Source organism: Meriones unguiculatus, assembly GCF_030254825.1.
Source record: "Meriones unguiculatus strain TT.TT164.6M chromosome 13 unlocalized genomic scaffold, Bangor_MerUng_6.1 Chr13_unordered_Scaffold_28, whole genome shotgun sequence".
Taxonomy (NCBI): Eukaryota; Metazoa; Chordata; class Mammalia; order Rodentia; family Muridae; genus Meriones; species Meriones unguiculatus.
This window is the reverse complement of record NW_026843644.1, coordinates 4463238-4477256: the sequence shown is the minus strand read 5'-3', so window position 1 is coordinate 4477256 and position 14019 is coordinate 4463238. Positions and strand designations below refer to the sequence as shown.

Here is a 14019-nt window from a genome sequence, read left to right as displayed (position 1 = left end):
CTTGGTTCCTGATTCCCATATTTATGTAAGTACTGGCAATCAGGACTAGTTATTTGCAAGACCAGCAAAACTGCTTCACTGCTGAGCCAACTCTCATGCCCTATGTTGCCTATTTTTGATCAACATTTACATTGCTGATGCTTTCATCTGTTATTTGTTACTGTTTAAATATAGATTTCATTTTAGGAAGATCATATCAATGTTACAATTTAAAGTGAGGCACTTCAAGTTTCTAGAAGGTATGTACATAACTAGAGGGAATGAATAGCTCTGTGTAGAAACTTGGGCAAAGAGCTGTCAGTTCTTTCTATCTATTGTTTGTTTGACTAATTTTGGCAGAGTATTCTTTTCCCCTGACTATTCTGGAACTCATTGCATAGACGAGGCTACCATCCAGATCTATGAGATATAGCTGCCTCTGCCTCCTGAGGGTTGTTTGGAATTAAAGGCATGATAAAATACACCTAGCTTGCCCATTGTTTTTATATTTAGGAACTGTTCATACAATTTCTCTGAGATGGGCTAAGCACAGTTGATCTGTTTACTTGTCTCCCCCTCTTTATGTCTGTTAAGTAGCATTTATCTTACAAGGCTACATGTTTTCTTTAATTTTTAATTTTATTAATTACAGTTTATTCACTTTGTATCCCCTTGTAGCTCCCTCCCACCTTCCCTCAAAATCTCACCCTCCCTCACTCTTCCTTAGTAGTTCCCCTCCCTCAGTCCACTGATAAGGGAGGTCCGCCTCCCCTTCCCTCTGATCCTAGTCTATAAGGACTCATCAGGAGTAGCTACATTGTATTCATCTGTAGCCTGGTAAGGCTAGGTGTGGGGAACACACCTGCAGGATAAGCACTCAGGAGGCAGAGGCAGAAGGATCATGTTTCCAAAACTTTTAAAAGATTTATTTATTATTTATACAACATTGTGCCTGCACACTAGATCTCAGTATAGATGGTTGTGGTTGCTGGGAATTGAACACATGATATTTGGAAGAATAACAAGTAGTGCTCTTAATCTCTGAGCCACCTCTCCAGCCTCATCCAAGAACGTTTTTAAGATGGAATTTATTGTATTAATTTGTTTATGGTTCTTCCTTCCTTCCTTCCTTCCTTCCTTCCTTCCTTCCTTCCTTCCTTCTTTCCTTCCTTCCTCCCTCCTTTATTCCTTCTAGTTTATTTATTTATTTATTTATTTATTTATTTATTTATTTATTATACAGTGTTCTGCCTGCATGTACTGCTGAATGCTATATGAGGGCATGAGATCTCACTATAGATGGTTGTGAGCCACCATGTGGTTGCTGGGAATTAAACTCAGGACCTTTACAAGAATAGCCAATACTTTTAACATCTGAGCTACCTCTCTAGCCCTGGTCCCACTTTTCTTTACTTCATGTTGCTCAAATTTTCAAAAACATAAATGAGTGTTTTATGAACATCTGTAGAAGGAGGCATTGTTTTTCAAGGAAAAAAATAAAAAGCTGATTAACAAATGTCTTAATTATTCTTTACTACGGCCACACATAAGTTTGAATGAATACTGTCAAGTTCATCTAAACACCTTATGTCACCATGTGGTGAATTAAATTTATCATTGTGTTGTCAGGATGATGTTTCTAATTCACAACCACTAGGAGGCTACATGCTGCCTTAGCTGATCTAACTGGATGGATAAGTAAATTGCACCTTTTCATGGAGAGGTGGGAAGGTCAGTCTTGACCTTGTGATCCTCCTGTTTCAGCCTTCTGAATGCTTGGGTTCTAGGCTTGGGCTGCTAAATTGAGAACACTGAAGCAGATGGTACATTTATCTGTTTGTGGGGATTATCACCTTTTAAGAATTCCAAACTTGGTATGTTTAATGTATCTCACACATTTAATAAAATATTAAAATGCATCGCTGTGCCATGTCAGGCAGCCCCTAACCAACTGTAATTCCAACTCTGGGGGATCCACTATCCTCTTCTATCCTCCACAGACACACACACACACACACACACCAAACAAACAAACAAAAACATACGTGTTATTTGAAAAAGTAAATGTGCAATCACAAGTAGAAAAGAACATTTTAAAGAGATGCAACTGAGAAGCACCGTGGTGATATGACCTTGACGTGCAGAATATTTCCTCAAGTGTTTCACACCATTCATCTGCAGTAGAATGTGCTCACATGTTCTCTATACAAAATAAAAATGGAATCCTGTGTTTCCTCCTTGCCCTTGCCCCATGGGTCTTCTGTAGTTTCTCCTGCCATCTTTGACTTCTTTTGTTTTCAACCCATTAAGAATTTCTTTTAATGGAGATTTAAATATTGAAATAAAATCAAGATTTAAATCTTTCTTCCATCCGCCATTTTTTCTACTAACTCTACTGTGTGCCTTCCTTGTGAAAGGAACCCTGCAAACTGCCAGCAGTCATGACTCTGATGTTTGGTTTAATATTATTATTATTATTATTATTATTATTATTTTGGATTTTTTAGACAGCATTTCTCTGTGTAGCCCTGGCTGTCTTGGACTTGCTCTGTAGGCCAGGCTGGCCTCAAACTCACAGACATCTTCTTGCCTCTACCTCTCCAGTGCTGGGCTTAACGTTCTATGCAACCATGCTTGGCAGCATGTTCTTATAGCCTGATTAAAGTCATACTATGTAACTTAGAACATGTCTAGACATGTGAGTGTGATGAGATGGCAGGGGGTGCAAGCCCTTGTTTTTGGAGACAGGGTTTCTCTGTGTGGTCTTGCATGTCCTGGACTTGCTTTACAAACCTGGATGACCTGGAACTGACACCTGCCTCTGCTTGCCCCACTGATGGTCACAGGTGTGTGACACCACACCTGGTTTCTTGTTATAATCATTAAAATGATTTATAATCCCTGTGTATGTGTCTGCCTTCCTGAGGCCAGCCCTGTTTTGACTATGAGAGTTGGCACTCACTAACAGAAAGGAGTCAAGTCCACCTACACTAAGCACAAGGTACTCTACTCTCAACCGATGAGTCAGTGAGGGTGTGGGCCCTATGGCTTGTAATAAAAAGATCCTCATGTGTTCTGCAATGGATTCAACTCCTGGTGGTCTTTTGTGGTCTTGTGAACTGGACACAACAGAGGAAGTCCCATGAAGAATTTATACTATAAGAACAGCCATAAATTCTCTCAGTTATACCTTACAAAAGTGGCTTATGGCAGAGCATAGAAAACTCAGCTATGGGCCTCCAGTGCCATCAGGTGAAATTCTTAACACTGGGTCTGGGAGAAATTTGAGTTACAGTTGGCACAACCGTACAGGTATTCCTCAGTCCTAGTAGAGTAGGTCCACCAAAGAGGCTGGCAAAGAATGGCCAATAAGGGCTAAAGATGGCCCAACACAAATCGTTATTAGGCTCTGGACATGCCAATGTCGCCACATCACTGCAGAGGAAGCAGCAGCACCAGATAATCAAGAGATGGCTTAAAATTTTGGGATTGCCCTCAACAATTGACCAAGGCTTAATACTCCATGAAATCACTGGAACCCACAGCAATGATAGCAGAGACCCACAGAGCTATGCCAAAACCATGACCAGAGGACACTAAAAGGCACTGCAGATCATTTGTTTGGATAAAGGGCTTTATCTCACAGACACACACTTTCGTATTTCATAATAAGGAAATTGTTAGGCTCCAGTTTTCCAGGAATCATTAAAATGATTACTGTGTATATTGTTATTAATAAAAAGAGCAAAGAAAAATATGAGGGATACATGTGGGTAGAGATACAGATGTTCGTTCACATGGAAATACCATAAAAGCATGAAAACAGAAGCCATAATGTACACAAAGGAACAGTATGTGTATATACATATATATATATACATATATACACATATACACATACACATATACATATACACACACACACACACACACACATATATATATATACACACACACACACACATATATAAAGCATTGACACCCAACAGATATATTTATTTTTTCTGTTGCCATCTGTTGTTGCTCATGGGACCTATATGTTAGTCTGGTTTGTTGCCCCAATGATACCCCCTTGGAGAAAACTAAGTTTTTCATTTATTATTATTATTATTTAAGGAGGTAGTGAGTGTTCTTTTTGGAGGGAGGGAAACTTTAGGATTCATGTTGTAGTTCTTTTTATTATGGAAGATTTGTTTATTATTTGTACAGTATTCTGTCTCCATGTCAGAGGAGGTTGCCTGGTCTCACTATAGATGATTATGAGCTGCCACGTGGGTGCTGGGAATCAAACCCAAAACCTTTGGAAGAACAGTTGGTGCTCTTAAGCTCTGTGCCATCTCTCCAGCTCCCTTATTTTTTATTTTTATTTATTCATTTTACATCCCTGTCATAGACCCCTTTCTCTTCTCCTCCCAGGCCTACCCTCCCTGTTTCCCCTGTCACGACTCACCTGACTCCTCAGAGACCGGGATCCCCTGACCCTTTGTCCGCCCAACCATGCTAGCATATCAAGTCACATCAGGACTGAGAGCATTCTTTTTCCCTGTGGTCTGGCGAGGTAGCCCTGAAAGGGGAAAGTGATAGAAAAGATAGATTGTAGGTCAGGGTGCAGTCTTATGTGTGTTGGTCCTGAAGTGTTTACATGGCATTGTTACCCTCCTGTCCTTCATCCCCTCTGGCACTTACACTCTGCACACAGAGTACCTTGAGACCTTAGGGGTGAGAGTTTGCTGGAGACATCTCATTAAGGGAGGAATGGTCCAAGGCTTCTCTCTCTCTGCATGTCAACTGGATGTGGGTGTCTTTATTTGTTCCCATCTGCTGCAGGAGGAGGTTTCCAATGATGTCCAAGCAAGGCATGGATCTGTGACTATGGCTGTTCTCCTTTAGAGTCACTGTAGCATTTAGATTTCTCTTATATTCCTGGCTTGTGTAGACTCAGGCTCCTGAATACCCAAGCAGTATTGGATCAAGGTTCCTTCTCATAGAGTGGGCCTCCTGAAACCCAACCATATATTAGTTGGTCACTTCCATGATGTTTGCGCCACAAGCGCACCAGCAAATCTTGTAGGCATGTCACCATTGGAGAGCGAAGGCTGTATGGCTGGGTTGGTGTGTACCTTTCTCTTCTGATGACATGCAGCTTATGTTCCAGTATCATGAACAGTAGTCTATAGGGGGTGAAGGTTCCAGGTAGGCACCAGCTGGGAGTTGTCCTCAGCAACAGAATCTTACCATCAGGTTGGGGAGAGCCCAAAAGGGTGGACACAAGTTAGGTGGTCCCAGGCACTGCTTTGATCTAGCACAAAGTCCTCCCGAGTTCCGACCTCACAGGACTCGAGGAGGAGGCCAGCTCTCGAGACACTCCTTGCTCTGAGTAAATGGAAATAAATACATAGTATTAAATTAAGTACATCATCTATATAAAGCTCCTTATTAAGTGACACTTGCTTGCCACGAGAGGGCACCACGTCCCTTGAGAGATGACCCTTTGGTCGGTGGGGATGGATCCAGGCACCTAGGGAAGAGAGAGGGAATCTCTGCTTCAGAGAGCCACCTGGCTGTTGGGATGACAGGCATGAGACACTGAGTCCAGCGTTTTTTTTTCTTCTTTATTTTTTTAGATTCATTCATTCATTCATTCTCCAGCATTATACCTGTGCACTATAAGAAGGCACCAGATCTCGTTATAGATGGTTGTGGGCCACCATGTGGTTGCTAGGAATTAAACTCAGGACCTTTGGAAGAGCAACCAGTGCTGTTAACCTTTGAGCCATCTTTCCAGCCTCCAGCGTTCTTTTTTTTTAATTTTTAAAACAGATTTATTATCTCTGTGACTGCATTTTTGCCTTCCCAAGACCAGCCCTGCTTTGACTGGGAGAGTCAAAATGACTGAAAAAAGGGGGCAGAGACCCCAGAATCCCTTCTCCAGGGACCAGGGACCAGCTGGACTAGGTCAGATCGGGAGAATTCAAAGGGCACGTTTTTCCTTCACACAAATGACTTCCAGCAGCTGGGCCCGTTTATTGCCAGAAGCAAATGGGCAGGGCAATCATATCAGGAATCCCTAATCCCTGGAAGCTCTGCATCCTGAAGACAGGGAGTGGCAAAGGATGGGAACATTTACAAGACAGCAGAGACCTTGGGAAACTCTTTGTGTACTGTGGGGACAGAAAAGGGCCTCCGGGGATACTTCTGGTTCCCTGTATGTTTTTAGGGTTGATTGTTTGGTGTTGAATAACTAACTGATTTTAGGCTCTTTTCTCACACTCTCAGCTTTTATTACTTCCCTACAGATTTTTGCATAGGATTAAGGACAATGGTTTCTTCCTGGACCACTTTTGCATGCCTATTGGCGTTTTCCATTTTTTGGTTCATGTTTATGCAGTTATATTGGTAAGCCTTTTTTTTTTTTATATCACCATTATTTTTTTTTTGTCTTTTTTTTTTTCAATGCACTTTATTCAGGAACCTTGAACAATCATCTGACCCTGGGGAAAGCCAGCCCACAGCTTAAATAGCCTCTGGGTAGCCAACCCAGGCATGCCACATGGGCAATGCAGATAGGTCCACAAACATGGAAGCAAGCCAGATCCTCAGCCTTAGCCAAATGTGGAATTGTTCGTGACAGAGAGCACTCACCATCAGGAAGGTGGAAGGCGGAAACCAGCTCCATCTTTAAGGCATAGCATTCCGCAGCTCTCTACAGTTCCCCCTTTTTGTTTTAGACGCATCAGGCAAGAGTAGAGGTCTGATCTCTGATATTAAAATAAATTGGGACTTTGTACTGATGTTCATTTAGGTGTCATCCACCCAAAGAGCATCAGACCCGTCCGATACCTTTTTCTCAGAGGCGGGACCTGGGTGGCCATTGTCACAGTAAATTCTACCAGAGTGGACGCAGGACTAGCCACAGAATTATCATCATGGATTGCTGCAGCCATGAATCATCTGAAGCGTTAGCAGGCCTTCTGGTGTTGGTCTCCTTGGTTTGCCTGTGGTATATATGCAAAATTAGAGTCTCACAACAGTGTGATGCAGCCATGATCATTCAGGCCTTTACAGCCGTTGAAGCAGGACATTCTCCCCAAGCATGGTTGGATACCATAAAAAGCTAAAATGTTACGCTCAGGATGCGAGGCTAAGCACTGCACTCAGGGTCAGCCGCTTTGGACCCAGAGAAGAGCATGTCTGGTTGCATGCGGGTTGGTAAGCCTTTTTTTTTTTTTCTTTATTTTTTTATATTGGTTCGTCTTATGGGTGTAGCTTCTAGTATTATTAGAAGACACATTACCTGATTGGCCTGCTCTTTGATCACCTCCCTCTGGGGGGGGAGCAGCCTTACCAGGCCACAGTAGAGGACAATACAGCCACTTTTGATGTGAACTGACAGACTAAGATCAGAAAGGAGAGGAGAACCTCCCCTATTAGTGGACTTGGGGAGTGGCATGCAAGCAGAGGGAGGAGGGAGGGTGGGATTGGGATGGGAGGAGGGAGGGGCTTATGGGGGGATGCAGAATGAATAAAGTGTAATTGATGAAAAATTAAAAAAAAAAGAAGACACATTACCAGAACATACTCTGATCCTCTGCCTTATATAATTTTTTTCATCACCTATTCTGCATGATCTCTGAGCCTTAGATCTGGGAATTTTTTTGGAGATATTTCAGATGTGAGTGTTCTGCAGAATTCTGCCTTGTGGTTGGTTGTGCTTTTCAGTCATGATTGCTGTCGCAAAGAAAAGCTTCTTCTGACAGTGGTGAACTATACTTATCTGTGTGCATTATTAAAAATATTTAGGTTGTAACATGTAACATATTCATGCATGAACTTACATGTAGTGTAGGGATTTTATGTAGATAAATTCCCAGTATGATTGCTTAAAACCCTTTCACAAATATTTACTGTTATTTGTTCCACTTCCTTCTTTCATATTTATCCACCTTGATAATTAGGGGACCTTCCCCACATTATCCCAATCAGATCAATTGTACCTGCCATTTTATTGCTTGCCCAACATTTTTTCTTGTTTCTACAGTTATTCCATGGTGATACTCACATCTGAAACTTGGGATCTAGATGCCCCAGTGTAGAGAATGAGAGATATTTGTCTTCTTGATATGGGTTACCTAAATTATAATTTTTCTACTTACAACTAATTATGTGCATGGTATTTATCATGTTAAACATATTTATGATTTTCCATTTCCTACCTATTGTGAACACAATAGCAATGAAGGTGACTGAGCAAGTATTTCTAGAGTGGGGTGCTGAGTTACTTTTATGTATGTCTAGGAAAGGAGAGCAGGGCCAGGTAGTAGATTTATTTTTTTTTTCTTTTAGAAAATTCTCTACTCTGATTTTTGGAATGGCTGAACTGTTTAAAAGACCCTCCCCCTTTCCAGAGATCTATTTTCATGCCTGTTCTATAGAAGAATCTCAAATACCACCAAAAGCCCTGTTATACTCCCAAAAATAAGAAATAAAACAAGTATTTAGTTCATGCACTGTTTATCTAAATTACTATCATGTAATTACATTTTGAATATTGTCCACAAATTAATCAGTAACATGAATATCTTACTAAAATTATTTCATCAGCAGCTTCTATTCTGAAATAGAATGTCTATGATTGTGAGACAAAGTGAGGAGATCTTATTTTTGTTTAAATATACATTTCAGAGAAAGGTTACTTAAAAGTATGTAAATAATTTAATTTTAGTATACTAATGGGTTTTATTAGAAAACTAATACATCAAAAGGATCAATTTTGATTTGCTATTTTTTGTTTTAATACATCTCAAAGAGTTCTTATCAGGTCTCAAGAGTATAATGTAGCACTTAGGGGAAAAGATGCATCCCAGAAGTCCTGCACTGGAGGCCAAAATGGAGAAGACTTCCACAGCCACCATGGCTTTCCCTTGGTGCTCTGGTAGACAGGGATGAAGGTGACCCAGACACTGCAGAACACCAGCATGCTGAATGTCAGGAACTTGGCCTCATTGAATGTGTCAGGCAGGTTCCTCACCAGAAAAGCCACAGTGAAACTGCCTAGGGCCAGGGACCCAAAGTAGGCCAGCACACAGTAGAAAGCAGTTACTGAGCCCTTGTTGCATAAAATGATGACTTGAGCATTTTCAGAGTGTGCATCTGTGTCAATATAGGGAGGTGAGGTTCCCAGCCAGACTCCACAGAGAATAAGTTGGATCAGGACACAGATGGGAATGACAGCATTATAGACACCTGAGACAAAGAATCTTCTCATTGTTCTCCCTGGTTTCATGACTCTAAAGGCCAGAATTACAGTTATAGTTTTTGCCAAAACGGTGGAAATAGCCAAGGTAAACACAAGTGCAAATGTTATTTGTTGCAGTATGCAGGAGGTTGTGTTTGGACGGCCAATGAAGAAAAAAGAGCAGAGGAAACAGAGGAGGATGGAGATGAGCAGGATGTAGCTGAGAGTCCGGTTATTGGCCTTAACAATGGCTGATTCTCGGTGTTTAAGAAAGATCCCCCAAACTGCAGTTGTGCTGACAGAGAAGCACAGAGCTGTGCAGGCCATAGCCATGCCCAGAGGATCTTCAAAGGACAAGAAGGTCAATCTCTTGGGCAGGCAATAGTTTCTCTCAGGGTTTGGGTACTCTTGACTTGAGCAAGGGATGCATGCCTGCTGATCTGAGGGGAGGAAGTGAATCAACATTTCAGCTTTTACAATTATTTAGTCATTGCACATTTAATTCATGAGAGTGCTTTCCATTTATAAGTGTAGCCTGGCATATTCTGCTTTCTGATAATGCCAAGGAAAGAATTCTTTATAATTCCCATTTTTACTCTTTATCTTCTTTAATAAACAATAAGCTTTCTGCTGAAGAATTTATCAGTTTCTGTAGGGCAGTGAAATATATATTAGTCATATTCAGATGCAGTGACACTATCAAGCAATCCTTCAAATGATTTTTTATATACTGTGAGTTTCTAAGTATGTATACAATACAAAGTATTTTGATCACTTCCATGTATAAAAAATACTCCATTAATTCCACCATTATGGGTTCTTCTCAATTTTCTTGTTACAGTTTTAATGGATATTTGTTACCCCACTTCTATATATTTTTTCTAAGGTAACATGGGAATAAGTTATATCTGACCTCTATGGACTATGGAGCAATTCTGATTTGGCAGTAAATATACAACACTTGCATCAACAAACAGCAGCTATCTGCTCAGATCAACTAGTACCTATCTCAGATGTGGAAGTTTCAAATAAATTTCTATAGTCTTTGACATCCTTTGACTCAGGACAGGACTCTTAATATTTCATTATTAATTCCAAAATATGCCTGGGAATTGTTCTAATTTTCACTCTTGTTCTTTCAGTAATATTCTGAAGACTGAAAAATGACCTACATGTCATATAAGAGTGCCATAAATCTATAAATATTGAATCAGAAAGGGAGAATGACACAGCCATATTCACTGAAATTGTTGCGAGTCATTAAGCCAGCACAGTTGCTTGACACAATCCCAGATTGTTAGGATCACTGTTATTCTATATCTAACTTTTTTCCATGTGTTGTATTATAGGGGACGTTCTGCAATATGATTCAATTTCTGGTTGTTTGTTTTTTTTTTTTTCCTACAGAAAAGTTATGTTTGAGTCCTTTTTATGAAAATTCTAAACTTAATATATCTGTCCACTGTTTGGAAATCTTCTATAGGCCCTGGAGATCATTAAGCACAGACAAGCAGATAGAGAGATGAGGCCATCATTTCAGGAGTTTTCTTGGGCTATATGCCCCTAAACAGTATATTGGTGCACGGTAAACAAAGACAATATGCAAACCCTGAGAAGCCAAGAGATTTGAGTTAAAATTTATATTTCTTTTATTATAGGCTGAGAACTCCCTGTAAATGTTGTTTAAAGATATGATGCAATGGAGCATACATTCCTGATGAAATAAAATTTAATAAATAAGAATTGACTAAAATAGACTAAATCTAATTTATAGCATAGATGATGATACATTTAGTGAAAGGAGTTATTTATTATTATTTTCTATTCATAAAAGACAAGTTCATGTATTTTCTGTGTCTCTGGACTGCAATCAGAATGCAATCATTCTGCAAACACTGCCAGCCTAAAAGCAGGCTGTCATATAGTAAATGTGTTTTCTTTTAAGGAGACATCCTTTGGATTCCTTAAAGTAGAGTTATTGAGCTAAAAATAATAATATATGTTCCTTTTGTATTTTTTAAATTGTAACTGAACTTGTAACCCTGGATATGTAATTGAAAAAAATCATACACCCACTCTGAATCACTTGTGTAATCATTAGTCTAGGTTTGTACTGTGAAACTTGTATAAATAGAGAAGTGCCTTGTGAGGACATCCTTTGTTAGAGCATCCGTAAGATATCTTAAGAGAACATCCTTATGGTATCTTGCAGGTACAATATTTAACCCATGAAAGCACTCTTCCTATTTCCTGCAGCAGTAGATTATCCTTCCTACCTTCCTGCCTTCTCCCTATATTAATTGGGTAAAAATTTCTAATAAACAGAAGCCTTGATCAGATGAACAGACTTGGTTTTCATTTCTTGCTTCTCTTGTTCCTTTTTCCCCCATTCCTTCCAATCTATCCACCTTCGGAACCCCATTGAAGCCCCGAGGGTCAGGGCAATCGAAGAAATAAAGTAATCAAAGATTTTCTATAATTCAATGAAAATGGAGACACAACATGCCCAAACTTATGGGACACAATGAAAGCAGTGCTTACAAGAAAGTTGATAGCACTCAGTGCTTTCTTAAGGAAATTTGATACATCTCATACAAGTAATCTAAGGACACACCTGAAAGACATAAAAAAAAAGATATAGACACACTGAAGAGGAGTAGATGTCTGGAAATAATCAAACTCAGTGCTAAAATCAATATACTAAAGACAAAATGATTAAAAGAGCCAACAAAACCATTTTTTTATTTCTTTGAGAGAATCAACAGCATAGACAAGCCCTGAAACAAAGTAACAAAAGGCAGAAAGACAGTCCTGAAATGAACAAAGTTAAAAATGAAAAGAGGGACATAAGGACAGACACAAAGGAAATCAAAAAGAATCTTTAAGTGGTACTTCAAAAGCCTATACTTTACAAAAACTTTATATAGAATGCACAATTTTCTTGATAGATTCCACTTACCAAAGTGAAATCAAGATCAAGTAAATAAATTAAATAGGCCTATCTCCCCTAAGTAAATAAAAAAAGATATAGACACACCGAAGAGGAGTAGATGGCTGGAAATAATCAAACTCAGTGCTAAAATCAATATACTAAAACCAAAATGAGTCAAAGAGCCAACAAAACCATTTTTTTTATTTCTTTGAGAAAATCAACAGCATAGACAAGCCTTATAAAATTGCCTAAGGGTTGGCCTTTTTCAGTTTAATAAATAATAATAGATTCTCATCATTATAATAATGCTTCTTCCTTCTGACTTTTTATTTTTTTTATAAAATTTTTCATTTTTAAAATAACATATTTGCCTCACTATACCTCTTTGTTCTTCTTTCCAGACCTTCTCCTGGACCCACCTTATATTTAATGTCTCTCAAATTCATGGACTCTTTCTCATTAAATGTTTTATTTGTGTCTTTGTGTGTTTGTCTTTTCATTCATAAATACTACTTGCTCATTCCATGTGATGTTACATGTATATGTTATCACATGGTTGACCATAACCTTAAACAGGCAGCCATACTTTCATTTAGGAAGATTGGCTTTTTCTGCTATTGTTGATACTTGAAATGTCAACTATAAGTGTTTTAAATGCAGTTCCATTTCTTGTGTATTGAGGAAACAATTACACATCTACTTTTCCTGGAGTTACTTTCAGGCACAGATCATTACATTTGTTTATTATAGAAATATAATTTGATCTTGAACAACTGGATATCTCACATTCAATGGGTAGCCTAAAGCATGTATCACTGCAAGAGTTGAGATGGCCATTCCATGAACCAAAAGGAAGGATTTTTAAGTAGGTTGATTTTGAGACAATAGCAAGAGAACTGCCACTCAAACCTTCACACATTGTGTGGAATCAGCAGTGGTTACTAATGGATTCAGGGATGAGTGAAAAAGACATAAAGAAGAGCACTACATTATGATACCATGGTCACTTCTTAGCTTTCTGATTCTACATTCCCAAGCAGTTTGAGGAAAGATATTATTTTTATACCTGTCTGGTTGGAAATGTGCTGCTCTGGACAAAATACACAAGAAAAACAGCAGATAGGTCTTTCTTCTTGTGGAACTTTCCAGAATCCTGGACTACAGCTCTGTGAACATACAGATTGAGGAATCTGAGGGAAACACAGAAAAACTGGTAGTAATATTGTACATTAATTTAAAATAATTTAGGCTAAATGACTTAAATTCATATATCCTATGGAAATTCTATGTGTTTATGAGGACATCAGAGTGTTTAATATGAGAGTGTAGAATGGAAATTTGAAGTTAGCAGACTTTCCAATGCTAAATGTTCAACATCCTTTTATGGTGACTAATCTGTGACTCCTTTCTAGCCTTTGTGAAATGTGTACGATGTCCACATATTTTCTCCTGTGAGGCAGCAAGCCAGAACTCATTTTTCATATGAATTATGAAACAGTTGGATTGTCAGACAGAAACCCAGTCTCTCTTTCCCCATCTATTTCTACCTTTACATTTCCAATCATGTAGTAATACCCATGCACTCTCATTCAGCTGCAAAAGGAAGTTTACTTTTCTCATGAAAGATGGTTTGGCCATTGGTGAATTATGATCTATTACTGTGACTTTTACCTTTAATTCCCAATGCTAAGAATACTTCTTTCTTTTTAAATATTAGTGACACTGTTACATAGGATTTTCACCAGTTGCACATTAGTTAATCACATTAACTACTAAACTAGCACTTTAGTTTGTTATATGTTAAAAATTGTGTAGGACAGGAACAAACATTTCTATCTATTCTTAGACCTCTTTTTTGCCTTTGTTTGGATTC

At 38.9% G+C, this 14019-nt stretch overlaps 1 pseudogene; it reads right to left on the bottom strand.

The window, feature by feature from the left end:
- Positions 1–8780: 8780 nt before the first annotated feature.
- Positions 8781–13330, bottom strand: LOC132650638 (vomeronasal type-2 receptor 116-like; annotated as a pseudogene).
- Positions 13331–14019: the final 689 nt, after the last annotated feature.